The sequence below is a fragment of the Camelus bactrianus genome, chromosome 26 (genome assembly GCF_048773025.1).
Source record: "Camelus bactrianus isolate YW-2024 breed Bactrian camel chromosome 26, ASM4877302v1, whole genome shotgun sequence".
Classification (NCBI taxonomy): domain Eukaryota; kingdom Metazoa; phylum Chordata; class Mammalia; order Artiodactyla; family Camelidae; genus Camelus; species Camelus bactrianus.
This window is the reverse complement of record NC_133564.1, coordinates 8671313-8696961: the sequence shown is the minus strand read 5'-3', so window position 1 is coordinate 8696961 and position 25649 is coordinate 8671313. Positions and strand designations below refer to the sequence as shown.

Here is a 25649-nt window from a genome sequence, read left to right as displayed (position 1 = left end):
AGTTAATCAGCCTTCTCTCAATAATTTATAAAACAAGTAGACATCAATTAATAAGGAAGTGGAAGTTTGAGCGACTCTGTTAACTAACTTGACCTAATTGCTCTCTTTAAAACACGCCTCCAAAGTCAGCAGAATACACATTCATTTCAACGGCACGCGGAACATTCAACCAAGATAGAGTATATTGTGAGTCATTTAAAAAAAAATAGCTTAATATATTAAAAATGTTGGAAATCTTACAAAATCTGCTCCCTGACCACAACAGAATTAGACTAGAAACTGATAAAAGCCTATATAGAGAATCCCCAAGTACATGCACATCAGACAGCGTCCAGATAACCCACAAGTCAAAGCAGCTATCACAAGGAACAGAGGAAGACATTCTGCAGCCAGCGCAAATGGAAGCACAAAACAATTCATGAAATTTTGGCAAATCAGATCCAGCAATTTATGGAAACAATAGCATACTGTGACCAAGACTGGTTTAATGTTTGAAAATCAATGTAATTCACCATATTAACAGACTAAAATTGAAAAACCTCAGGCTTATATCAACAGATGCAGACAGAAACTCAGTCTCAGCTAACTAGATATTAAAGAAAATTTCTGTAGCCCAGGGAAGAGCATCTACAGAAAATTCATAGCTCATTTCTTACTTGATGGAAAACTAAGTGAATTCCTCGTAAGAGCAGGAGCAAGGCAGAGTGCCTACTTCTACGCCTGCCTTCTGCACAAACTGCAGTCAAGTTCCCAGGCAGTGCAGTGAGGCAAGGGGGGAGAAAAAGCAGGGAGATTAGAAACAGAAATGTCTTTACATGCTGTCATCACCATTGTGACATACGGAGCTATGAGCGCTCATAATTAACGTAAAAATGTTCCCCGATACAAGGCCAAAATTTCAATAGCAGCAATGATCAGAATATAAAATTTTAAAAAATTGTACTATTTACAATAGCATCAAAATGTGAAATACTGCGGAATAAATTTAACAAGATATCTCCAAGATTCTATGCTGAAACTATAAAACATAGCTGAGAGAAATTATAAAAGACAGAAATGAGACCATGGGTCAGAAGACAATATTTTTCAGATACACATACTTACCTGGAGACAATCTATTGAATGAACACCATTTCAACCAAGAGCCCGACAGACTGATCAGCCTTTTTTTCTTTCTTCCTTTTTTTTTAAATGTGTGTAGAAATTGATACACTGATTCTAAAGTGTATATGAAATTGCAGGGGGTCTAGAATAGCTGAAATTATTTTTCAAAGGAAGAACAAAGTTGAAGGACTTGTACATGATTTGAAAACATACTGTTGAGCTTAAGTAATCTAAGTGGCGTGGACCTGACGACAGGGACAGTTCAGCGGAACAGAAGAGGAAGTGCAGACAGGCCGATGCACAGATGGGAGCGTGAGGCTTGACAGAAATACGAGGAGCATAAGCAAGAGGTGACCCTTTCAACCTGAGACCTGAAGGGATGAAGCTCCTCTTCAACACAGACGCCAGGAGATCGGGACTCAGCCAGCACCGCCACCGCCTGCAGACTAGGTGCACTGGGACCTGCTAACTCTCTCGCATTCACGTGTCTGTGATGACCCTGTGTCAAGGAGTGGTCCTGGGGTCTGCTGTGAGCACTTACTGATGACAACTTAGAGAGTCCTCCACAGATCACAGTTACTGTTTGCATTAGTACTGAAATCAAGCTGAAAGGAATACGTACATTTTATGAGCATAACGGACACGAAGTGCTTTGAAAGGCGTGTGGGAGGACACAGCAGTCCTCCAGCACGTGTAAGACGAGTACATGTGATCCTCAGAGTTGGAGGAGGAGCCCTAACGTGTGTGGACGTCCTCGTGTCTAACGGCAGGATTTCTGAAATAGTCACTGACCAAAGTCAACACTTACCTTTTCTACGACTTCACGTGGATGTTGACTGGTGAAGATTAAACCTGCTTCTCATCTCCTTGCACAGCTCCTATTCCAGACCGTTTCTTCTTTCTCTGACCGTTTCTTCTTTCTCTGTGTCCCTTAGGATCCTAAGGACAGGAAATGAGCAGTAAATGCTGATGAGATATAGGGCTCCTGGTCACTTCACCCAAGTGAAATGACATATGCAGCCTAGTTAATACTATGAATTAACTGGTACGTTAACTGCCGAATCGTGATGTTGCCGAAACGTGGCCTCCGTACCTGACTTACTGAACTGAGACTCGAGGACAGGGTTTTGGGTGCAGCAGAAAAGGCAGCTTTATTTCTTGGCCAGGCAAAGGAGGGCACAGAGGGCAAAGCCTCCAAAACCATGAGCCTGCTGGGGAGAGAAGGCAGAGGGTTTTATAGTAAAACTTCAAGAGGTCAAGGGGCAGGGATAGTTTCCAAAGAGATTACATGCAAGAATTTTTTTTGGGTGAGGGGTAACAAAGTAGATCACCTCGGTATTTGTGAGAAAATAGGTGAGATTATATTCCAGAAAAGAGAGTGGTTTAGAAATTGTAACTAACTGTGGACACAGGCCCTGAGGCATCTCTAACATAGATCTATTTCTTTTCCACCTTCTCAAAAAACCCACCAATTTTATAGGAAAATCCTGTCAGTGAATTTGTTGACACATGTGGGAATTCACACACAAAATGCTTGAAAATTTGTAGCAAGTTTTCATTTGCTTGAATATATGTGTTCTGATTAAAATTCAGACTCTGCCTAATGTAAAGGTTAAAGTGATCTGACACAGTCAACAATTACAGGGGAAACCGAAAGGCTCTCCCATCGCCATCCCCCATTCACTTAACTGCCAGCCCTCAGACCCGAGCGGGACCGTGCCTAACCCGGTGACAGAGCCGGCGCCGCAGCAGACGAGGCGTCCTACCAGAGTTAACTACCCAGGGCACGGATTCCTTTCTTCTCCTTTCCCCTCTCTCTGAAAGAAATAACAGTAATAATTATAGTAACAGCAACAGAGCACGTTGATGTGAACTTCTCATTTTGAAGTAACTTCAGGTTTCCAAACGTTGCACAAGTCCACATGTCTTTCACCGAAATCCACCCAGTGTTAATATTTTATCAAATTGACTTTATCATTCGTTCCAATTCTCTGAAATGTTTGTAAGCGAAAGCAAGGCTTCCTCTCCCATTACCACCCTCTAATTACTGAAATCAGGATATCAGTACTGATTCAAGTCCATCTACAGGCCTAATTCAAATTCTGTCAAACGTTGCAGATGCCATCTATTTTTTTCCCCAGAATCCAGGTCAGCCTCACATTTTAGTGGGTTGCCATCTCTTTAGGAAGAAGCAGTCTTTCTGTGTCTTTCATATCCTTGGTACTTTGGAAGAGCACAGACCGATTGTTTTTATAGACTGTCCCTCTGTTTGGGTTTGTCTAGTTCTGTCCCGGTGATTAGATTCAGCTGCCCTTTTCTTAAGTGGCAGAAATACTCAGCATGGGCAGTGCCCTCAGTCACGTACTCACTGTGGGTCTGTCCCGTTACACATGGTGTTCAGTTTGAGCTCCAGGTTAAGTGGTGTCTGCCAAACATTTCAACTGAAAACCTACTTATTTTTCTTTTCAAAGCTAATAAGTACTTCACTGAAATATTTATTGTCTGTGTAAATATTCCATTTCCTGTACTATCTTCACGTACGGTTTTATCACCCACTGATAATTCTGCCAGAAACAATTACTGGGGATCTTATCTTCTAAGACCCATTCTGATAAACGTAGTCAAATATCTGATATCTTTCAAAAAATGGAATTTATCGAACCTAAGAGTACTTAATCCACTTCTGGTTCTGCACTTTTCAGGAAAACATAAGTTATCTTCTATATACTTAATAAGGTTGGGCCAAGTACTAAAATTCTTCAAAGTATTTTTAGCACAAAAATTAAACTGAAACACAAAAATTAGTCATTTTTAACTTTGTTTTTACGCACTTAGCATCGATTTTTAAATATGCATTCTTACCCAATATCCGAAAGCAGGTCTGTTTGAGGTGGTTCTGTGGGGCGAGGTGGAAGATGGAGGCAAGGCAAGAGGCTCTTTGGCTTCCTGTAGACAAACAAGAAATGTTTTTGCACAAGTGCTATCAGATTCCTTGTCGTTAAATTTGAAAGCAGCAGCTCACGGATAAACAGCCCGTTACACGTCCGGAACACTCAACTCCCGAGCATCCAGTGACTCCGCTCTCACCACGTGCGTGCGGACGCCCGGCCAGCAGCGGACTGTCAGGGACCACAGCCTTCAGCCTTAAGGGGCTCGTGTTTGTAGAGTTAAAACAGGGTTGGAATCATGTTTAATGATGGTGAGCTGGGTGTGTTTGTTACTCCAAATACAGTCCTGGTCTGACCATCCTATTTACTGATTGTCCTCAGTTTAACGTCTTCTACTGTGTAGTATGCAAATCCCCTCTGAATTCCTACTGTCTGAACAAAATGCATGTTCTTAAGGCCAGTGGCTGTCTGACACCCTGCATTTGTTGTTTAAATACAAGTGAGATGTGAGCCCCACTTGGGACTAGGTCCCAGTAAGGGCGGTCATTCAGATACAGTGACATCCCACAAGCAGATGTGACTGTCCAGTAAAATCAGTGACTGCCCTGCACTCTTCATCTTTTAACTGGAGACACCACTGCCATTGACACAGCAAGCCAACGGATGATGGTGGCTTTCCTGGAAGATTACTACGGCTGGGTCTCCATTCCTAACTTTTGTTCTGGTGACAGCCAGTCATAGTTTTGCGAAGCTGGAGTAAGCAAATGTAATCAATTCCTCGATTACTCTAAATCATAGATTCTACTTTTGATGCTATATGTCTGATTAAAAACTTGAATGCATTGCTTAGAAAAATTATAAGAACGAGTAACAAAACAACACATGTGAGGCTGTCTGGTGGCCATCTGTCATCAGAGCAGCTGGCCTTTGCACCGGCTGTATCACTTCTCCAGGAAAAAAAAGTGCTTTTGTTAAAGGGTCAGGTTAAATTTACCCTTTTCCCTGTTCATGAGATTTCCTTGCTGGGAGTTTTGAACCAGAATTGTGTACATACATACTGATGTATGAAAGACTTGGCTATGCCATAAAAAAAAAAACAATATTTGGGGGGAAAATCTCATTAAATGCTAATCAAAATCTTCATGTTTGCTGTTCAAGGGTGTAGGTAGGGTTTATATTTTTTTTTTTTTATAATTGTCTTTTCTTCATGATTTTAATAGAATTCGGTACCTAGTAAAAATGTCCACAGAAGCTCAGTACTGGAGACAAAGCACGTTAGAATCATGTACATTTAAATCAAAACTCCTTTCCATCAGATACCTCAAATATGCATTTGATAGGAAATCAAGCACTTTTTACAGTTTGATGGACAAATATTTAGAATTTTTAAACTTCTGAGAAATCACAAAATTACTTGGAAATAGTAATCAGTACTCATTCAATATGGAAGAATTACAGATGAAATAGGACATTTCCATAGCATCTGAAAAATAATTTGGGAACTTAGTAATTCAGCAAGATCAATTCATATTAAATATTTAAAATATAGGATGCTTTTAAAGTATATGTTAATATACTTGTATTATAAAAGTGATGTTAGAGATTTCTTGAAACAACAGAAAACACAGAAAATAAAATCACACCTCGACTGGCAGTATTGTGATCTATGTTTTTGTTTCCTTTTTCTGTTTCCATAAATTCACACAAATGAACATAGACACCACCCTCTCCCTCCCCGCTGACACACACACTCGGGCAGAAAATTGACATCTAACCAAAGATACTGAATATTTTGTTTTAAAAATGTGTTTTACCCCTCTTAGCCATATAATAATACATTTTCTTCTTATCTTTTTCGACATGATTTTCCAAAATAGTATATATTTTCCTTACACAATCACAAAAGTAATTGCTCATATTGAAAAATAATGATTTTTAAAAATATTAAAAATACATATCACCCTGAAATGGCTAGCATCAGTACTTCAGTACTTTCTTAGTGTTTTCTCCTATCTGTACGACTATAATTATCTGCTTACTTAAATGACTGGTAGCAGAACTCTAAAAAAACATTATCCTCATGTTTTATGTTTAAAACACAACAAAAAATTTAAAATATTTATAAACAAACCAGGTACAGCTTATCTGCACTTATACGCTATTTATAAATCTAAATGTCTCCAGTTTTTTGTTTAAAGCAAAGATTTTAAGAGTCTTTTTTTCAAGGTAAAACTACTTGAAATCAAAACAATACTTTTGGGTTGGGTTCCCGTGTACCGACTGTCACAAACAAAATTGGTTTACTCTCCAAATGAAAAGAACTGTTTTTCAGTAAATCAGTAAACTCTCAACAACTGATGCATTTAGCAGATTAGTTTATCCTGTCAGGTGGTTGGTTCAGTGCTTACTACATCACAATAAAAATCATTTCATCATTCATGCAAAATGTCATTCCAGCCTATCCCAACCCCTCAGACTCCTGGCCATGAATACTCTTTTTATGAAGCAAAAAAGTAACACTGGGTTAGAGGATGGTAGAATTTTGAATGTGTAGATAGACAGCTGTCATATTTAGTAATGCATTTCTCTCCTGAGGAAGTTTACTTGGTGTAAAAACAAAGACACACTAGGTGACTCTCCGACTAATGACACTTGCGAGAAGCCTAAGTATTGTCATGCTGGGGGCGCTCCGTTCTGATTTTCCGTGTTCCATGTAGACTGTTGGGACTGAAACAGTAATCTACGTTCAAGCCGCCGACTGTGGTCGAGGCAGCGCTCCCGTACTGCTGACTATAAAGGAAACCCCAGCCCCCACCAACCTGAGCGATGAGCAAGCAGCCTGCAAGGAAGCCTGCGGTGGCGGCCAGCTCGTGCCAGCGCTGCGGCCCGGGGCCCGCGCTGGTCTCCAGTTAAGGGCTGACAGGAAGGAGACAGGTCCGCAGCAGCAGCCCTCTGCACCCACTCCCAGCAGAACCTCCCTGCTGTGCCGAACACACCCCTTACTCCCTGGCACTCAGCCTGCGTGCTCCCATCGGGACAAGGGCCCCTCCTTAAGCTCCTCCGCTGTTTCAAAGCTCCAGTCAGAACCCGCCTCCTGCCGGGTGGGTGGGGAAGGGGCTGGGGAGGGATAAACTGGGAGTTCGAGATTTGCAGCTACTAACTAACATGTATCAAGCAGGTAAACAGGCTCATACTGCAGAGCTCGGTGACCTGTAGTCAACATCTCGTAGCAACCTGTGGGCGTGAGGATGAATACACGTTTGCTCACGCCCGCCCGAAGCGCTGCGCTGCGCCCAGAAACTGACACAGCATTGTAAACTGACAGCTGGTCAGTAAAAACACCCGTATACAAAAAAATCAAAAAGAGGAAACCCTTATAAAGAAAACCTATCAACTGCATTTGACATACTCAGTTTTGACTATATTCTTTATATAAACCTTTCTGTAAACTTGTTTGCTTTCCCCCCCAAAACCCTTCAGTGATCTCAGGAGCTTCAGCACGCTCCTCTTTCTCTCTTGTGCTGCGAAGGAAAGCTGTGTGCTCTGTAACTCATCTCCCCACGTGGCAAAGCCTTGTGAACGGGACGGCTGAACTATAGTAAATAAAGTGAAAGTCTCTGAGCCTTACTTTTACTAACCCAGGCTCACCAGGAATTAATAAAATACTCACTTTTATTGAACATTTAATATGCTACACACTTTCAGAAAGTTTGCATATGAGATATTACATAATGCTCAGAATATATCTGGGAGTCAGAGAAGGCTTTTTATCAACTCTTACAATTAGGGGCTGGGTTTTACAGCTGGCAGTTTTAAAACCGGGACAGTGTGCTCTAACACGGCGACTAAGGCAGCGTGCGAACAGTGACTGGAACTGGCGTTACCTGAAGTTTTCCTAGCTCTTTAAACTGCAGATCATGAAGTTCCTGTGCCATGTACAGTTTAAATAACACTCTGTGTGAGGCTCTCGCTGTGCCAGGGTAAATCACAGCTCACTAGTCATATCTCACATGTAGTTTTCATGAAGAAAGTAAGAGTAAACACAGGTAAAATGTCTGCAGTTACTCATACATGTGAAAAGCTACCAAATTCAGCAGCCGAGAGCAATCCCCACCGCACCCGATGCTCTATGCTCACCTGCGGGAAACCGAGCGCAGCACCTCCGAGACTTCCATGCAACAGTCAGGTGGCTCGGCCTACGCTAAGCGTTCCCATGTCTTCTGCTAGACACTTTATGTTAGAATTTGGAGAAAAAGAAGGGTCATATTCCTGTTCCTGAAATTCTTAATTCTGACATATAAAGTTATGACTAGGACTGTTATTTTAAATGTTAGCTATAAGTAGACTATAATTATTAAGTCAGTGCAATAAAAAAATGAATGAAGCTGGGTTTTGGAGTTTAAATCTGGACTCCACTTGATTTTAGGCATCACTGTACTTAGATGTGGGCGCCTGGTAAATGTTTAGTAAATGTTACTCCCACCTGTCTTCTACTCTCCTAGTAATACTGTTCTTCTTGGAAAACCCAAACAGATGTACTACCCCAGGTCACTTAGATGCCAAGCTTGGAAGCTCACGTGGCTCTGGGCTGGCAGGCCCGGGGGGTGTAAGAAGCTGGCAGTGACGGTGCTGTGGATCTAGCCCGGGTGCAAGATTAAATGCTGCCTCTTCTTCCTCCTATTTGCATGTTGACTCTCGCAGCAACGGTGCAGTCACCTGCGTGTCCGGGCACGTGGGTGCAGGCCAAGTCAATGAAGAAGAGCTGACGGACTATTCTGAGTAGGCCTATCCGCCAGCTCGTCAGTGACTAGCTTAGATTCTAGTGGAATGAAGATCCAGGATTCTGGTCAGGTATCTGGAGTGTTACAAAACCACCTCCATTTAAAGTCTGTGATCATTTTCAATCTGGATTTCTAGTTTTCAAAAAATACTCACAGAAAGGAGAACTGACTTTGGGCGTGGCACCCACTCAGCGGGGCTGGGAGCAGGGCCTTCCGCTCTGCAGGCGCTCCATGGGCTGCGGTGAGCGCCGCCTCCAGCAGCCTGTGAGCTCCCTGGACCTCGGCCTCACCTCATGCTCCTTTGAATTGTCACCTGTACACACCAGGTGACCTAGTGGAGGTGGTGAATAAAACTTCCTTGAACGAGACAAGTTGGGTCGGGACACAGCAGTGTATCCATTTTGAACTAACTGGCTCTAAGGTCAAGATCTAAATTATAAAAATAGTAAGAAAAAGGGTAAAGCTTGAGTAAATTTGACCTTCTTTCTCCTGGCTTTAGGACTTGTTCAGCACCCTGATGCATGCAAAAGAAACCCCAATTGGATGCCAACTGTTTTCAGAAATAATTAACTTTTTGCTGAAACCTCCTGAGTATAGGAAGTACCAGCCTCTTACCAATAGCGAAATATTCCAGAAACCGTGTATAGCGACGTATTATCCGAAGTACCACGCACTGTGCTAGCTCCCATCTCTCCTCCCCTCAAAGGCGGCCGTGGGGGTGGGGCAGGGCGGGCACAGGTGCAGCTGGAAACACTTGTCTCTCACACACACTCACCCTGGCACGTTCCTCTCATGTTTCAGTAGGAACGAAACTAAAACGCACCATCAGACGTTTAAAATGGTTCAGGTCGTTTACTAACACCTTCAGTTTGGGATCTGCAGATACTAACTCCTACATACAAACTGGACAAACAGCCAGGTCCTCCTGTGCAGCACAGGGAACCTTACTCGCTATCACCAGAACCTACCAGGGAGGATGCTGTGAAACAGAAGACACGTGTCAGTGGATCGCTGTGCCGTACACCGGAAATTAACGCACTGTAAATCGACGACACCTCAGTCAGTAAATACCTTCAGTCTGCAGGCAAGCGTTTCCAGAGTGAAAGGGCAGAGTCTTTTACACCGACCAGCACAGCATGCACCCTGGGTCTTCCTTCATCTCTTTCCGTTCGAAGAGCAAGAAAGGGAGATTCGTGAGGCTTTAGCCTTCAGGTGTGTTTTTTAAAAGTTCATTATTACGCTATGTGAGAGTCAAAACGTATGAGTCTGATGATTAGGAAGAAAACAAGGCTTTTTTTTGTCTTTCTATCAAGACATCCTCAATTTTTTTTAATAAAATAGTTCTACTCTGTGCATACTGAATATTTACATAATTTTTCAGGATATTAGGAAGCAGAAAGTTAAAAGATGAATGCAGTTTTTAAAAAGATTAGTTTTTCTTACTAGTTAGGGGATGGGTTCTCATTGGAATAGGAAGTTCAGGAGCATTTTCAGTTTAGACAAGACAGTGGATTCTAGTAACAGCAGTGCAGAGAGCATGAAACAGATTGTACCCGCCCTTAAAGTTCCTGCTCAGCTTTGCAGCCTCTGCAATTATTAGTTCACTCTGCTGCCCTTGTTTCTTTAAGCAGTTACCATCAAAGTCCACCGAAAACGAGCGACGGTCTTAGGAGTTCACGGGCAGGCTTTCTGAGGAATTCTTAGCGTCGTACAAAACGTCAGCGCAAATGTTTGGTGAAACGCGACCTCGTTTGTCAGGCTCTTAACTAGCCACCGTGCTAATTAAAGAACAATGCGCTGAACGTTAATTGGGAAGCTTGATTGATTTAATAAGGTGAACACCTGCTGCTCTCCCTATACTTAGTATTAAGACCCTGAACAGCCAGGCCTTGTTATAAATAAGCAGCTCAAGATGTGTTACAAGAACCAAACCAAACACCACAGAAATGTCAGTGCCCGGGGCACCTGCTGCAGACACAGAACGCCCCCGTGCCTGCGTTGCCTCCTCTGGGAGTGAAGCAGGCTGGAACCTTGCGTCAGGAGAGGTGATGTGCACGTGTTTAACTGAGCGACGGAACTCGGGAATTCCAGAGGAGCCCTCTCTCTGGGTAGAATTTTCTACTACAAAATGACAGGAGACCAAGCTACAGCTAGAACACCGCCTACAGCTGTCTGTACCTGAGATTCACTCTGGTGCTCTCAGATCAGCCCTAAATGCACCTTATTTCAGGCACATCATGCTGGATTCTAGGATTCAAACAGGCCAGTCTCCAGGGAGGTCACTCCGACGGGGGTAGGGCTGCAGGAATGAGCCTCCCTCTAGGTCTCCGTGCCCTTCATTTCAGTCCCTTACATTCAAGTTCTTTTGCGAGGCTGTACTTACAACTGGATCCTGTGGTTTGCTTTTCTCCCTTTTCTTTGCTCTCAGATCCTTGAAAACAAAACCACACCTTCCTTTGCATGAGAAGGGAATGCCAGGGAAGAGGAGAGATTGCATTCAAGCCAGCCTGCCTTCTGCCTGCGGGGAAGGCCACAGGCCTGTTTACTGTTGCAAAGTCAGCTCACAGCCTGGCCGGCCCTCCTGCTCCCTCCCTGCGGACCCCCAGGAGAGCTTTCTGAGGCCTTCACCCGCTCATGCTGCATTCTTAGTAAAAGGAACAATCAGCTCTGCATGGTAAAAAGTCACCCTGCAGCGCCTTCCCAGGAGCTGTTTCTTAAACGGGTTAAGCTGATCTTACCTTCCTCCAAAAGAAGTTTATTCAACACGTTAATTCTAATTCAGTCAGAATGGACTGGAGTGTGGGCAGCCAGAATTTTTTAAAGGGTCACGACCTAATGAGGGTGTCAGGTTTAAAAACTGCGGATTTCAACAAACACTTGCAGGATGCCTGGAATGAGTAAAACAAGCCCAGCATTCAGGTAAGAGCCCAGGAAATGGGAGGGGGCTTGTCCCTGTTTCTTAAAAACCTTTATTTGACATTTAAGAAAACCATTTATTTAAAACCCCCAAATCCAGAGGGGAGGGTACAGCTCTGTGGGAGAGTGCATGCTTAGCATGCAGGAGGGCCTCAGTACCTCCATTAAAAACAAACAAACAAACAAACCTAATTATCACCCCCCAAAAAACAAAGTCTTTAAAAATGGGAAAAAAATAAAAACAAACAAAATCCAGAGTGCAGCCAGAGCCTGACAAAATTGATCATGAAACTCTCAACCTTGTTAGTTTCTTCTTAAATGTGCATGGGTGACGCTCGGAAAGGGACAGAGACGTTTAGCTAAAGGGTGATCCTCGATAAACCTCCCATCGGTTCCCAGGCTTTCGTGCTGTCTCTAAGGAGAGGTGCCAGCGATCATACCACTGACTGGGTTTTCCCTTTGCTAATTAGCACCTGGGAGCAACACGATAAATACTCTGCTGGAAATTTCTGCTAGTACGTATTAGGTTATTCATAAACGTACCACGAAGTGAGTCGGTTCACTTATATGCATTGTAGCTTAATTTTCTCTGAAACTAGACGGAAAAAAAAAAAAAAGAATTACAAATAGGTTAAACCTTAAAGTACATATTCTCTTTTTTTTAAAGTACAAATTTACATGAAATCTTGGCCCTTTGTCTAGAGTCATCATTCCATGGAACGTATGTAACCATTGTCCTCACCAGGATAGTAGTAAATTTTAATAAGCCAGCACTGGTTTTGTAGGTATTTTTCGTATCTACGATGCCCCCCGGGAAAGGAACCAACTCCAAACACAAATCCTTTCTCAGAGAAGGCTTCCCACGAGTCAACATAAGAGGAAAACTTTGTTTTAACATTCAACAAAACATACTTTAATAGGGAAATTATATTATTTATTTCCACAAATAACTTTCAAATAAGATAATTTTCCTTTTAAAGACAAAACAGTGCACTGACACTTCTTTCCATCTTATTATATAAAATCAGCTCATCAGAACAGACAGGCAGCCCAGTCCCCGTCAATACACATAACTGAGCTCCGACACTTGGTGTGCAGGGTCCTGCACAGGGAAAACATCTCTAGCTGGTTTTTTCTGAACCCTTCACCTCCAGGATGTTTCTCCTGGCAGGGGTGGGGGGTTGAAGTGTCAGAGCTGGCTACAGAGATTTTTAAGACTTTTCTGAATTTCCAGTTCAAGATGCTCACGTAGGAAGGTCCTGAACTCACGTCCTCCAGTGGACGCACCAATGTACATGTACAACATACGGAGGAACTTCCTCTGGACAAAACCTGAAAACTGACAGAGCAGCCCCCTTCACATCAGGGAAATGAAAACAAAAAACACGTGGTCGCAGAAAGGAAGCCTGGCACACTGTCACCACATATCCGCCCCCGGTGTGGAGCCCACCATCGCGTGGGAGCTCAGAACCTGCAGCCGCTCTCCTGGAATGAAGGGTCCGTTCCCCAGACTGTATGCCCTAACTTGTAAGACTGGCACCTGAAACATCTGGCTTTGAAGACTGTGGGGGCCCTCGCCCACAAGACCCAGGGCGCTGCGGTGAACTGAGAGATGGCTCTTAGAGCACTCACAGGCAGCCTCACCCACCCAGGGTCCAGTGCCAGGGGAGCCTTTTGAAAAGCACCCAGACTTCATGTGAAAGAGACTCATTTTCTAATTTTAAAGCATTGGGCTGAAAGCCAGGACCTGCTGGGATACCCTCTGGTGATGGGAGCTGAAGGGCACCGTCTTCCTGCTCTCCCTGTCTTCCTAAAACCCAGCGTCTTTGGGGGGGGGCAGGTGCCCTAATTGTTCCTCCCACCCCCCGCTGTACCCCAGAGCATCAGTATCTCCCAGAGGGGAGCATCTACACATGTATGGTGCGCCTGATTTTATGTCTGATGACCTGGTTTTTGAGGCTGTGACCCAAGGGATACCCTTTGATTGCCTGGCTGTGGAGGACAGGGGTTAGTTCACGGGACTGTAAGAATTAGAGGGTTCGTAGCAGAAGACCACTCAGCCTGTACAAATTCATGCAGATATTCCATGCTCGTGTATTGGAAGAATCAACACTGTTAAAATGTCCATACAGTGCACAGGTTCAATGCAATCCCTATCAAAATTTCAATGGCATTTTTCACAGAATAGAACAAACAATTCTATAATTTTATACAACCATGAAAGACCCCGAATAGCCAAAGCAATCTTAAGAAAGAACAAAGCTGGAGACCCCACGCTTTCTGATTCAACCTATATTACAAAGCTAGAGTAATCAAAACAGACACATAGGTCAATGGAACAGAATGGAGAGCCCAGGAATAAACCCACGCATAAACGGTCGATTATTTTATGATGGATTGTTTTTGCCAAGAATTTGAGGAGGGAAAGGATTGTTTCTTCAGCAAATGCTAAGTTAACAGAACAGCCACATGTGAAAGAATGAAACCAGACTTCTCTCTTACACCACACACAAAAATTAACTCAAAATGGATTAAAGACTTGACTGTAAGACCTGAAACTGTAAAACTCGTAGAAGAAAACATAGGCAGTAAGACTCCTGACATTGGTTATGGAGATGATTTTTTTGGATCTGACACCAAAAGCAAAGGCAACAAAAGCAAAAATAATCAACTGAGACTACATTAAGCTAAAAAAAAAAAAAAGAAACCATCAACCAAATGAACAAGCAGCCTACTGAATAGGAGGAAATATTTGCAAATCATGTATCTGATTGGGGGTTAATACCTAAAATACATAAACAACTCATGCAGCTCAATATCAGGAAAACAAACAATCCAATTTGAAAAATGGACAGAGGATCTGAATAGACATTTTCCCAAAGACGACATACAGTTGGCCAACAGGTGCAAGAAAAGATGCTCAACATCCCTCATCATAAGGGAAATGCAAACGCAGACCACAGACCACAGTGAGCTATCACCCCACACCTGTCAGACTGGCTGTCAAAAAGGCAAGACATGCAAAGCATTAAGGATGCAGAGAAAAGGGAACCTGTGCCCTGCTGGTGGGAGTGTAAGTTGGTGCAGCCGCTAAGGAAAATAGTAAGGAGGCTCCTCAAAAACTTGGTTATGGATCCAGCAATTCCACGTCTGGGTATTTGTCTGAAAAAAAAATCAAAAATATTAACTTGAAAAAATGTAAACACCCTTGAGTTCATTGTAGCACTACTGACAATAGCCAAGATATGGAAACAACCTAAGTGTCCATCAATGCATGAATGGATGAAGAAGGTGCGATGCACACGCGCGCGCACACACACACACACAGAGGAATATGACTCAGCCATAAAAAAGAATGAAAGCTTGCCATTTGCAACAACATGGATGGACCCTGAGAGCATTATGCTTAGTGAAATAGGTCAGAGAAAGACAAACGCTGGATTATATCACTTACGTGCAGGAATCTTAAACACAGAGAACAGATTGGTGGTTGCCAGAGGCAGGGGTAGGGGGTGGTCAAAAGGTACAAATCTCCAGTTTTGAATAAGTCATGGTGATATAATATACAGCATAGTAACTACAGTTGGTATACTACATTGTATAGTCGAAAATTATTGGGAGGAGATCTTAAAAGTCCTCATAACATAAAAAAAATTCTTTATGCATGGTGATGGATGTTAACTAGACTTATGGTGGTGATCACTTCACAGCCTGTACAAATACTGAATCATTACATTGTACACATCAAACTAGTGTAATGCTGTATATCAACTATGTTTCATTAAAACAAGAATTTCCCCAACAGTGTCTAGAAATAAACAGACACACACACAGACACACAGCCATCTTCTTTCTACCCACATGATGATTTCTGTTTTATCATTTGTTCCCTTAGTAGAGATTTCTAGAGGAAAATAGTTATTCTGTCTGTATTTGTATGAAGACAAATACTTCCTTTTATTAAGGAGAAAGTATTTCATCAAGGGTACACAGAGGCGGTTAAGCAGGATAGATAAGTTCTGGAGGATGTAATGCTCAGAACTGTGATTAAGGTTAACAGTACTGTATTGTATACTCAAAAGTTGCTAAAAGGCACATCTTTTATAGGAGTGGCAGGGCAACGAGGTCATGTCTGGTTCCAAAGCCACTGAAAAAATACTCCATTTTCATAAAAACAACCAAAACCCAAAGAACAAGAACTTTTTAATGAAATTTATAGCTTCTTTCAACACAGTTTTATTGCCATTTTAACCTTGTTATTTCCTTTTCCTACTTTTTTCAATATCAGCCACTTAGAGATTGCTGGACGGCAAAACAGGGACACAGGGCCTGTTCCTATGAGCAGACAAGGGAAATATTTAAATGCAAGTGAACCATAGAATTCTCATCCACGTTACACTTTGTTTTTACAAAAGGGTATAATTAATTTAGCAGTTCTTGGTTTTAAAAGTTAGGACTGCTTCCAAGGATGCCTAGAGCCACCTACAAACTTTTTGCTGTATTTCGCACGAGGAAAGAGATCATTTATTTACAACTCAACCCAGGCAACTGAGAAAAAAAGCACTGAAGGCACAGGGAAATCATGGTGGCATTTGAACCACATGTGTGATACCACGTTGTCATTTGTATCCACTGTCTTGATTCTGTTTTCCATTTTACTACATTACCATTGTTCCCATTTTCTTAGTAGTGTAATTGAAATATAATTTATAATAGGCAATTAAATCTACAGATACTTTATTTTCCTTTTTCTGTGCTTCTCGTATAATTTTCTAATTAAACTGCCACCCACGAACTAGGCACGTTTAAGAAAAATGAGATGCTGTCATTGCTCAACCATAAAAGCTAATTTCAATCAGGAAAATTTTGATCATAGGATTTTTAAAAGTTAGATTAAACTAAAAAAAATCAGTTCATTGTGTAACAAAACTGACAATTGATAAAAGGTTCTAAATTAAAATTTAGGTATCATAATAAAGTATTTACACCTATGGAATTATTTTGTAAACATTTTTGTTGGTAACCATACTTCTCCTCGTGATTCAGAAACATGCTCCTTGCTAACGACATTTTATGCACACAGTGTTACACACATACGTAAACCGCATACTCAGATATGACATCTCATCTGTGTATACTGGTTTTAAGGCACATTTTCTTTTGAGTAAGTAATAGTGAGGTTTTCGTCTTTTAAACAAAACAGAAGAAAGACTCTCTGCTCTCACAGAGCGTCATCGCATCAAGGAAACAGAAAAAGACTGTAGGCAGAGTGCTCACTGTACAACATGACGAGTGTCAGTGAGAATCGTGCCACAAGGGAGGCAGGAAGCACGTTGCCTGGGCGGGGCACGGGGTTGCAGTTGCAGTGTTAAAGCATAAAAAAGGGAAATGTGTTATTGCATGTAATTGGTGTTTCAAGTCATCTGTACCTAGAACTACATTTTCTAGACTTTGAGGAAGAAGACACAAACATTTTTCCTACGGAATACATGCACAAAATACATGCAGATCATTGGTCTTTATGGGGGGGACGGAAATTGGGAGATGGGGTCAGAGGTGGGAGAAGTTCTCACCGTATGTGAGAGTGCTGTATCTTTGAAATTCTGTAGGTTGTGCAGACAGTATGTATTTTGCACATAAATAAAATTTAAATGAACATATCAGTAAAGAAGCTTAAATATCCTGCCACGCCCTGGCACCACCATGTTGAGTATCTCTTGAGCCAGATTCCAAGTCCAAATGAGTAGTTTAAATATTAATTCCCTTATGATACTTGCAGATATTATAAACACACACACACACACACACACACCTGGTATTAAATTTCTTGTCATTGAGCCTGTCTAATTAAAACAGGAGAGGACATGATGCACAGATGCACAGGTATTTGGCTCTGTAACTTTACCTCTGGTCCCTGTAGCAAAAGCTGAATCAGTTTTCCCAACTGCCTTACTTCTCTGTTGCTGTGTAACAAAATCCCCCCAGATGTAGCAGCTCGAAGTCACACACATTTATTATCTGAGTTCCTGAGGGTCAGTAGTCTAGAAGCTGCTTATCTGACGGTTTGGTCTCAGGCCCTCCCGCAGGGCTGCGGGAGGAGTGTCAGCAGGGGCTGGAGTCTCCCCAACGCTTGACTAGGCGAGGATTTATTTCCAAGCTCTGTCACCTGGGTCCTCTGCACAGGGCTTCCTCACAACGTGGAGGCTGTGACCTCTCAGCGGGAGGGGCCCCAGAGAAGGAGAAAAGGAGACAAAGAGAGGATGGTCTTTTTATGACCTAACCTCTCATCTGGGAAGTGACACGCCCTCCTTTCTCCTGTGCTCTGTTCTTTGAGTTAGCAGGCCCAGTCCACGCTTAAGGGAGACGCTTACACCAGGCGTGAACCCCAGGAACCCCAGGGGCCATTGATGGCTGTCTTTGAGGCTGCCTGGCAAATAAGCACCTTTGCCCTCTTCTCTGGAATGATTGCCTGTCTTCTTATGTAATTTGACTTCTCTGCATTCAGTGTTGTTCTGGTTACTTTTCCATCAATGCCCTACCTTACTTTATTCTCCTTACTCCTTGTTGGTTAAAGAAGGAACACCTTTCATTATTTTTTTAAAGCCAAATAACACTTGATATTAAATAATTCCCCAATTATTCTGCAGTTTAAAGAAAGTTTAAAGAAAGCATTTGAGACTGAAAAACATTAATCACTAATTACTTCAGTCTGTCTCTCCTCCGACGCGTCAGCCTGGGTCACGCCACTCTCAGGAGCCCGGGCGATGCTGCCAGCGTGCCCTGTACGGAGCCCTGGGGAGGGCAGCAGTGTCCTCAGGTGCTGAGGCGTGTCCTCTCTGTCCCTGCCCAGCGTGGCTTCCATCCTGCCTCTGCCTCCATCTGCGTGACTCAGTCTCTGGAAATTGCAGTTTCCTCATGAATGTGACAGGCCCCCCAGGGGTGCGTTCAGTGCCACGAGAGAGAGCGCGTGTCAGACCCTTGACTCACCGCCCGTCAGGGGTGGACGCACAGAGAACACCTGCCGCCATCATTTCCTCTGTGGGAAAGGTCAGGGTCTGCCTGGGCTCTCAGAATGTCTTCTATGTGGGAAGCTCTAATATTGTAAATAATGGCCCAGTTTCTAAGGAGATGCACGTTAGAAGGCAGGGAGGAAAAAGCATTTCACTTTCATTAGTAACGCTGGGCCATGGGAAACTGGAGCCTCAGGGAACAGTGAGCATCTGTGTTGCTGTTACCCTGCATTTGCCTCCGTTCTGTCTCGTGACGGGCTGTAGGCTTCCCTTCCGTGTAGGGGTCTTTCCTTTTCCCCGTCCTCTCTGCCAAAGCTTACCACTCGCCCAGAATCCCTCTTCACCCCGCACTTGGAAGCTGAGGCAGCCCAAGGCATCTCTGCTGCCTTTTTGCTCCTTCTGCTGGCTCCATGATGAAACCACGCTGACGACACCAACGAACGAACGTGTCAGCCCTGAGCGTCTAGGTGCTGACGTGCTGACCGACTCCTTGGTCATCTGCTGATGATGTTAATATTCACTCTAACATTTCATACATAATTGGATATTGAGTGTTTTTAACATACACAGATCTCTGAGCAGGAATTCAATCCCCATTAATGGGAAAGATTCAGAGAAAATGAGGCTTTATATATAAGTAAATATCATAGTTATTATTAGTAACTTCTTACTGTGTTAAAATAACTTTAGACATAATATAGTTATATATAATAAATGATTATAATTATTAATGTTATACAAGTAATAATTGTATATCCACATAAGCCCTGCACATGGGTGCTAATGGCAGCTTTATCCATAATCACAAAAACTTTGAAACAACAAAGATTTCCTTCAGTTGGTGAATTGATAAATAAGCCATTGTGTATCCAGACAATGGACTATTATTCATCACTAAAAAGAAATGAGCTGCCAAGCCATAAAAAGACATGGAGGGATCTTAAATGGATGCACTTCCAGGCAGCTACCTTTTGAGGGAGAAAAGTGTCTCTAATGAATAGATGTGTCAGAACTGTCGGGTAATGAGAGCAACAGATAACACCTGTCATTTGAACTCACAGGATAGATGGTCAGAAACATACTTCAGTTGCAGACAAAAGGCGTGTGATGCCTGCAGGTTGTAAAGGTTCCACTGAAACCACGATCGCTTCCAGTATGATTTCTCACCACTTAGAAACTAACTTCGTAAAATTGGTTTGATGGCAAACATCGTAACTTGGACACATGGGGTCTATGGCAAATGCATTCTTCTGAATTATTTCTTATATTTTAGAAACATTTAAATGTATTTGGAAAGTAAAACAAAAAAAAAATGACTTTCTAGGTCTCTGAATTTCCCCAAAGTATATACTATCAAGTAGCTTTAATTAGTGAACGTGACTTTATGTACCTGAATTGAAGTAGAGTGAAATTTCACAGGAGAGTGTCCACCAAGGTGTGAAAAAAGAAGTCTGGGACAAAAAAATCCATGGAAAGCTCCTTGAGGGTGGACATCCCGTACCTTCCTCTGGGCATTCACTGTAGGATCCCAGCTTTGTGCTGGCTGAGGTTTGTTGCATACACATTTTTCACCAACTAACGTAAAAGCCTTCCTATGAATAGGAATGGAGAATCTTAAAATGAACTTCCTGAAATCCTTTTCAGCTTCTTGGCCTTCCTGCATGTCCTCGCTTTCTTGTTCTTTTCTGATCTCTAGTTCCTTTGCTTGCTTCCAGCTTTCTAAACACTGGCTGGCTCGCACAGCCTTCACGTTTCACCGAAGCTCCCTGACTTCTCCAAGAATGACTTCTCGGGGAGGGAGGGAAACTCGGTGGGGTACAGAGGGTTGGGGGGTAGGGAAGCTACTCTGTGTGATGCCGTAGATGTGAATACATGGCCTTAGCATTCCTCCAGACCCACCAAGAGTGGACCCGAGGTGAAGGACGCGACTTGGGAGATGATGGTGTGTCACTGTGGGTTCACCAGTTGTGACAAGTGTATCTGGTGGGGATGCTGATAATCAGGGAGGCTGTGCATGCATGTGGGTAGGGGGTATACGGGAAATCTCTGGACCTTCCCCTCAAGTTTGCTGTGAAGCCAAAACTGCCTTTAAAAAAATAAAATCACTTACAGGAAAAAAAAAAAGAATTTTTAAGTAAATAATATGGTCCTATAAGATTAAGTAACACCCAACAGTAATTCTGGAATCTACATCTATTATTGTGAACATTAAAGTGGTCCCTGCCGGCCTGTGTCTTAGCAATGCCTTACATCCATTTGATTACAAAAGACAAATGCACAACTGAGCAAGTTTAGAACACAAGTCCTGACACTTTCCTTAAAAGGCTAAGCATTTTTGCAAACTTCTGCTTGTTGGCAATTGCATCACGATGGATCTTTTTCCAGACTAGTAACTTTAGAAAAGACTTCGCTTCTCTTATCTCTAGTCTACCTTTCAAACGACTGTCGTAGCAAACCTGACGGCCAATAGGTTGGCTGTCAGTTGTCACTTTACAGAACAGGAAACTGACACCCACAATCAATAAACCTTTTCTAAAATTGACAACAGCTGAGCGATTGAGAAGACGTGGCCGGAATGCACCCAGAACGCACACTTCCGGACTTGTAAGTTAGTGCTTTTTCATGCTGCCTCTTAGAATTTAAGGCCCGTTGTGGTAAATAGAAGGAAAGATTCCCATGTAGAGTGGCATTTCAGACACCCTCAGATATTTCCCTGGAGAATTCTTCAAGCGTCTGAGACTTTCCTGTTGGATCTCATCCCTCTGGTGCTTCCCGCGTGTAACTGTTACTCTGAAGGAGCCTTAAAATAGTCCGTTCCACATCACGTGTGGGTCATCGTTTTACTCTTTTCTGACCGAAGCAAAGGTGGAGGGTGGGAGTCGGAGGATGGAGGAGCTCGCCCCAAGAGCGCAGAAAGGGGCAGTTCAAGCGACCCTGACAGCCCAGCCCTGTCCGGGGCCCCGCGGACCTCGGCGTTTCCCACTTGGTGGCATTTCTGTGGGCCTCTGCGGGCCTCTTCCAGACCATCGGTCTTGAGTGACTGTAACAGTCTCTCAGGCTAGTCTTCTGTTTTTAGGCTTTTCATTCCAATCTACTTCATCCAGCGCCAGCGTCCCAGGCTGTCACCTACATCATGTCAGTTCTGTTTCTGTTCAGAAACCCGCACCTTGCTTACCCGCCCGTCCCCGTAATAACCTTCCTGCTAATCACGCCACCACGCCGCACCCTGCGTCACGCTAGCGGCTCACACCGCTTCTAACTGGACTCCTCTGCCCCCACCTCCGGACTTTCCCGCACGACACCCTCCTCTTTAAGGCTTACTGTCTACTTCCCTGCTACTTAAAAACGCAACTCCTGTATTAAACCTTCTCAAATGTCAGCCGGAGTCTTCCACCTCAGTTGCTCTGATGATCTCTCAGCGTTTGTAAACCGTTTGTGATTCATGATTCAGGGCAACTTCATACGTTGACCCGGTTTTTTATTGGTGTTCTCGTTCATTTTTATTTTCATCAAATCATCTCCCTGGAAGTAGACTGAGGAACTAGAGGACAAACATCATGGCTTTTGCCTCCTTGGTTATTGCCTGGGGCGTGAACTGTCAGGGTCTGCATCCAGGAATCACGCAGGAAGTCACGGCTGAGTGACAGTCAGGGACCCCTTTTCACATTGCAAACTGTCTGCCCTGTGGAGGAGGTGGTGGTCTCCTGATCTCCCCCCCAGACCTGGAGATGTGACTGTATGTCAGGGCTCTCCCTCCTTCCTTCTCCTGCATCCCTGCTCATCTGGTGCGTGGGTAGTCTGAGGACCGGCTACTCCCCAGGGACCCTGTTCCAGCAGCGTCAGCTGCACCTGGTGGCTTGTTTAAAATGCAGAGTCCCAGGCCCACCTCACACCCAGAGAACTGGTCCTGGTGCTTCCACGTTATCTCCACCAGATGACTTTCTGCACATTAACACTTGAAAAGCACTGCTTTCCAGGGAGTGAATTTCTTCTCATCTGGAAAATCCCACCCCGTGTAGCTGTGGGGCTCAGAGCTGCAGCTGCTTCCTTTCCTATCCTGAACTGTGCCCGGTCGGGTGTTACACTGAGTAAGTCTACGTCTGCTACCTTCAATTCCTGACCTTGAAATTTCACCCACGCTGCTTTCTGAGCCACCTGACAGCTTCTACCTGTGTTGTCTGTCGTGGGCACTGGGTCAGCTCTCACGACCATGACATCAGCCAACAGCTTCTGTCGGCCACTGTGCGCTGCACAGTGCTGTGCGTTACGGGATTAAAATCAGTATTTGACGCTCTGTCCCTGTTTTCAAAGGGCTTGTAGCCAACTGGCTCATTTATTTTATCCTAATAGTAAATACTTTTTTTTTTTTGATCGTTTTGGTGATTATTTCAATTATTTATTCAACAAAGAAAAGTTCACTGCTTGAATGGAAAGCTAGCAAACCCCCACTGTCACCTGGATGTAACCTGCAGGTCATCACCCCTAAATGAAGGCAATAAATCTCTATAGAGATAACTGACTTGTCAATAAACTTTAATTCCAAAGATGAAATTATTATTTTGTTCTTCTTCAGTCTGGCCTCTCTTACACAGACAGCCTAAGCCAGTTTACGAGACGTCTCTTTCTTACTGTGTATGACAGCCCCCCACCTGCTCTCACCTCTCCTCTCCTACAAGAAATGAGACTTTGTGACATGTGCTTACAATTATTTGAAACTTTAGGATCGTCATAGTTTTGAAATTCCTTTCCTTTACCTTTCTGGTGTCAATGAAATAAGTTAGGTTGAACCCTATGACTTTGGCAACACTATTTCTTTCTACTTACAAAAATGGCAATTCTAAAAGGTTCAAATGAGTATCTATTTCAAGTTCAGAAATTGAAAATGAAGATTTTATTTTGGTTAATAAGAAGGTGAACTATAATTAAATTATTTCCTATAATATAAATGTTGCTTATTCAAGCTAATAATTGAGTAAATAACATCATGAAATCTATAAACAATTGTTATAAATTAGCTTTTATTTTGTGGAGCAAATTGTTCCTTATTAAAAGAGGGCTATCTTAATAAGGGACAATTTGAAACAAAATTAGAGTGATTATTTATTAAAAACTATTAATAAAATACAGCCAAATGTAACAATTGAAATCCGACAACTCAGTCTAAAACACCCATGGACTCCAACCTTCCTTTCCACTTTCAGAGGCCAAGCTGCTGTAATATAGTTATTGTTAAAATTGAGGTAGAATATGCTTACAGCGAAACGCACACATCTTACCTGGGCACCTCGATGCTTCTTCCCAAATGATTTATGACAGCAAATGTAGCCAACACCCTGGATGAAAGCACACCACTTCTATACCACATAAAGTTCCTTTTTGTACCTTACATTCATTTCCTATGCTTCCATCCACAGGCAACTTTTCTGACTTTTATTACCATAAATTGAGTTCATCTGGTCTTTATCTTTATGTAAATTAAATCATAAATACATCTCTTATGCCTGATTTCTGTCTCTCAACATAGTGTCTTTAAGATTCATTAATATTGCTGAATGTATCAGTAACTTACTTTTATTGTTGAGTAGTGTTTTATTGTATGACTATGTCAACATGTGTTTATCCATTTTTCCACTGAAGGACATTGGCTTGTTTCAGTTTTTGGCTATATGAACAACTCTGCAATGAGTGTTCTTGTACAAAAGTTGTATGGACATATATTTTCATCACACGTGGGGAAACCACAGAGTGGAAGGTTATAAGGTATGTGTAGGCTTAAGAAATATGTTTAAGAAATACGTTCCAAATAAAAGAGCAAGATAAAAACATCAGAAAAAATAACTTAATGAAGCAGAGTTAAGCAATTTACCTAATAAAGCTCAAACTAACGGTCATAAAGGTGATCACTGAACTTGATAAAAAAAAAAAAGATGAACATAGTGAAAAATTCAACAAAGAGATAAAATATCAGAAAGTACTGAAGAGAAGACAGCACTGAAGAAAACAGTCACTAAACTGAAAAACACCCAGGAGGGGTTCAACAGCAGACTAAATGAAGCAGAGAAAGGATCAGTGATCTGGCAGACAGGGCAATGGGACTGACCCAAATAGAACAGCAGAAAGAAAAAAAAAAGAATTGTAAGAAGTGTTCATAGCTTAAGGGACTTATGGTACAATATCAAACAAACTAACATTCACATTTAGGAGTCCCAAATGGAAAAGAGTGAAAGGAGCAGAAAACTCTTTTGAAGAAATAATGGCTGAAAAATTCCCTAACCTGGGGAAGGAAACAGATCCACAGGGCCTAGAGAGTTCCAAATAAGATGAACTTCAAGAGACGTGCACCAAGACATATTTATAATTAAAATGTCAGAAGTTAAAGGCAAAGAGCAAATCTTAAAAGCAGCAAGAGAAAAATAGCATGTTACATACAAGGTCTTTCAGCAAATTTTCAGGAGAAGATTTACAGGACAAAAGGGAATTGCATGATGTATTCAAAGGGCTGAAAGAAAAAAGAAAAACAATAACAACAAGAACAACTTCCAACCAGTGATAATCTACCTGGCCAAGTTATGTTCAGAATTGAAGGAGAAATAAAAGGTTTTTCAGACAGCCAGAGTTAGAGGAGCTCGTCACCACTGTCCTGGCCTTACAATATACGTTAAAAAGAATGTCTTTAAGTAACAGAGGGTACTAGTTAGTAACAAGAGAACCTATGATGAGAATATATTTAAGTAAAAACTCACTGTTAAAGGTAAATATAAAGGCAATGGATTAAACACTTACAAACCTAGTGTGAACCTAGTGTACAAACAAACTATAATAATAGTAATTAGTTAACAGATATTCAAGATAAAAAGATGTAAAATATTATATCAAAAACAAAGGTTGGGGAGGGTGTAGTAAAAATGTGGTGCTCTAGAATGCATTCAGATTAAGCTGTTATCTACTTA

General features: G+C 42.4%; 1 protein-coding gene and 1 long non-coding RNA gene across 7 annotated transcripts in view; one reads left to right on the top strand and one right to left on the bottom strand.

Annotated features, from left to right (window-relative positions):
- Positions 1–25649, top strand: part of CSMD1 (CUB and Sushi multiple domains 1) — a 1327842-nt gene that overhangs the window by 758192 nt on the left and 544001 nt on the right. The window lies entirely within an intron of this gene.
- LOC105075969 (uncharacterized) overlaps positions 1–25649 on the bottom strand; it is a 114150-nt gene that overhangs the window by 17404 nt on the left and 71097 nt on the right. The window contains exons 1-5 of one of the 6 annotated variants that reach the window (XR_006728021.2): positions 6812–7154; positions 3967–4050; positions 2830–2921; positions 2198–2315; positions 1913–2043 (exon numbers count right to left, since the gene is read on the bottom strand). This is a non-coding gene — a long non-coding RNA (uncharacterized LOC105075969). Of the gene's footprint in view, positions 1–1912; positions 2044–2197; positions 2316–2829; positions 2922–3966; positions 4051–6811; positions 7156–25649 lie in introns of those variants that run through there. The other 5 variants (XR_006728023.2, XR_835962.3, XR_006728022.2 and 2 more) reach the window with 5 other exon arrangements.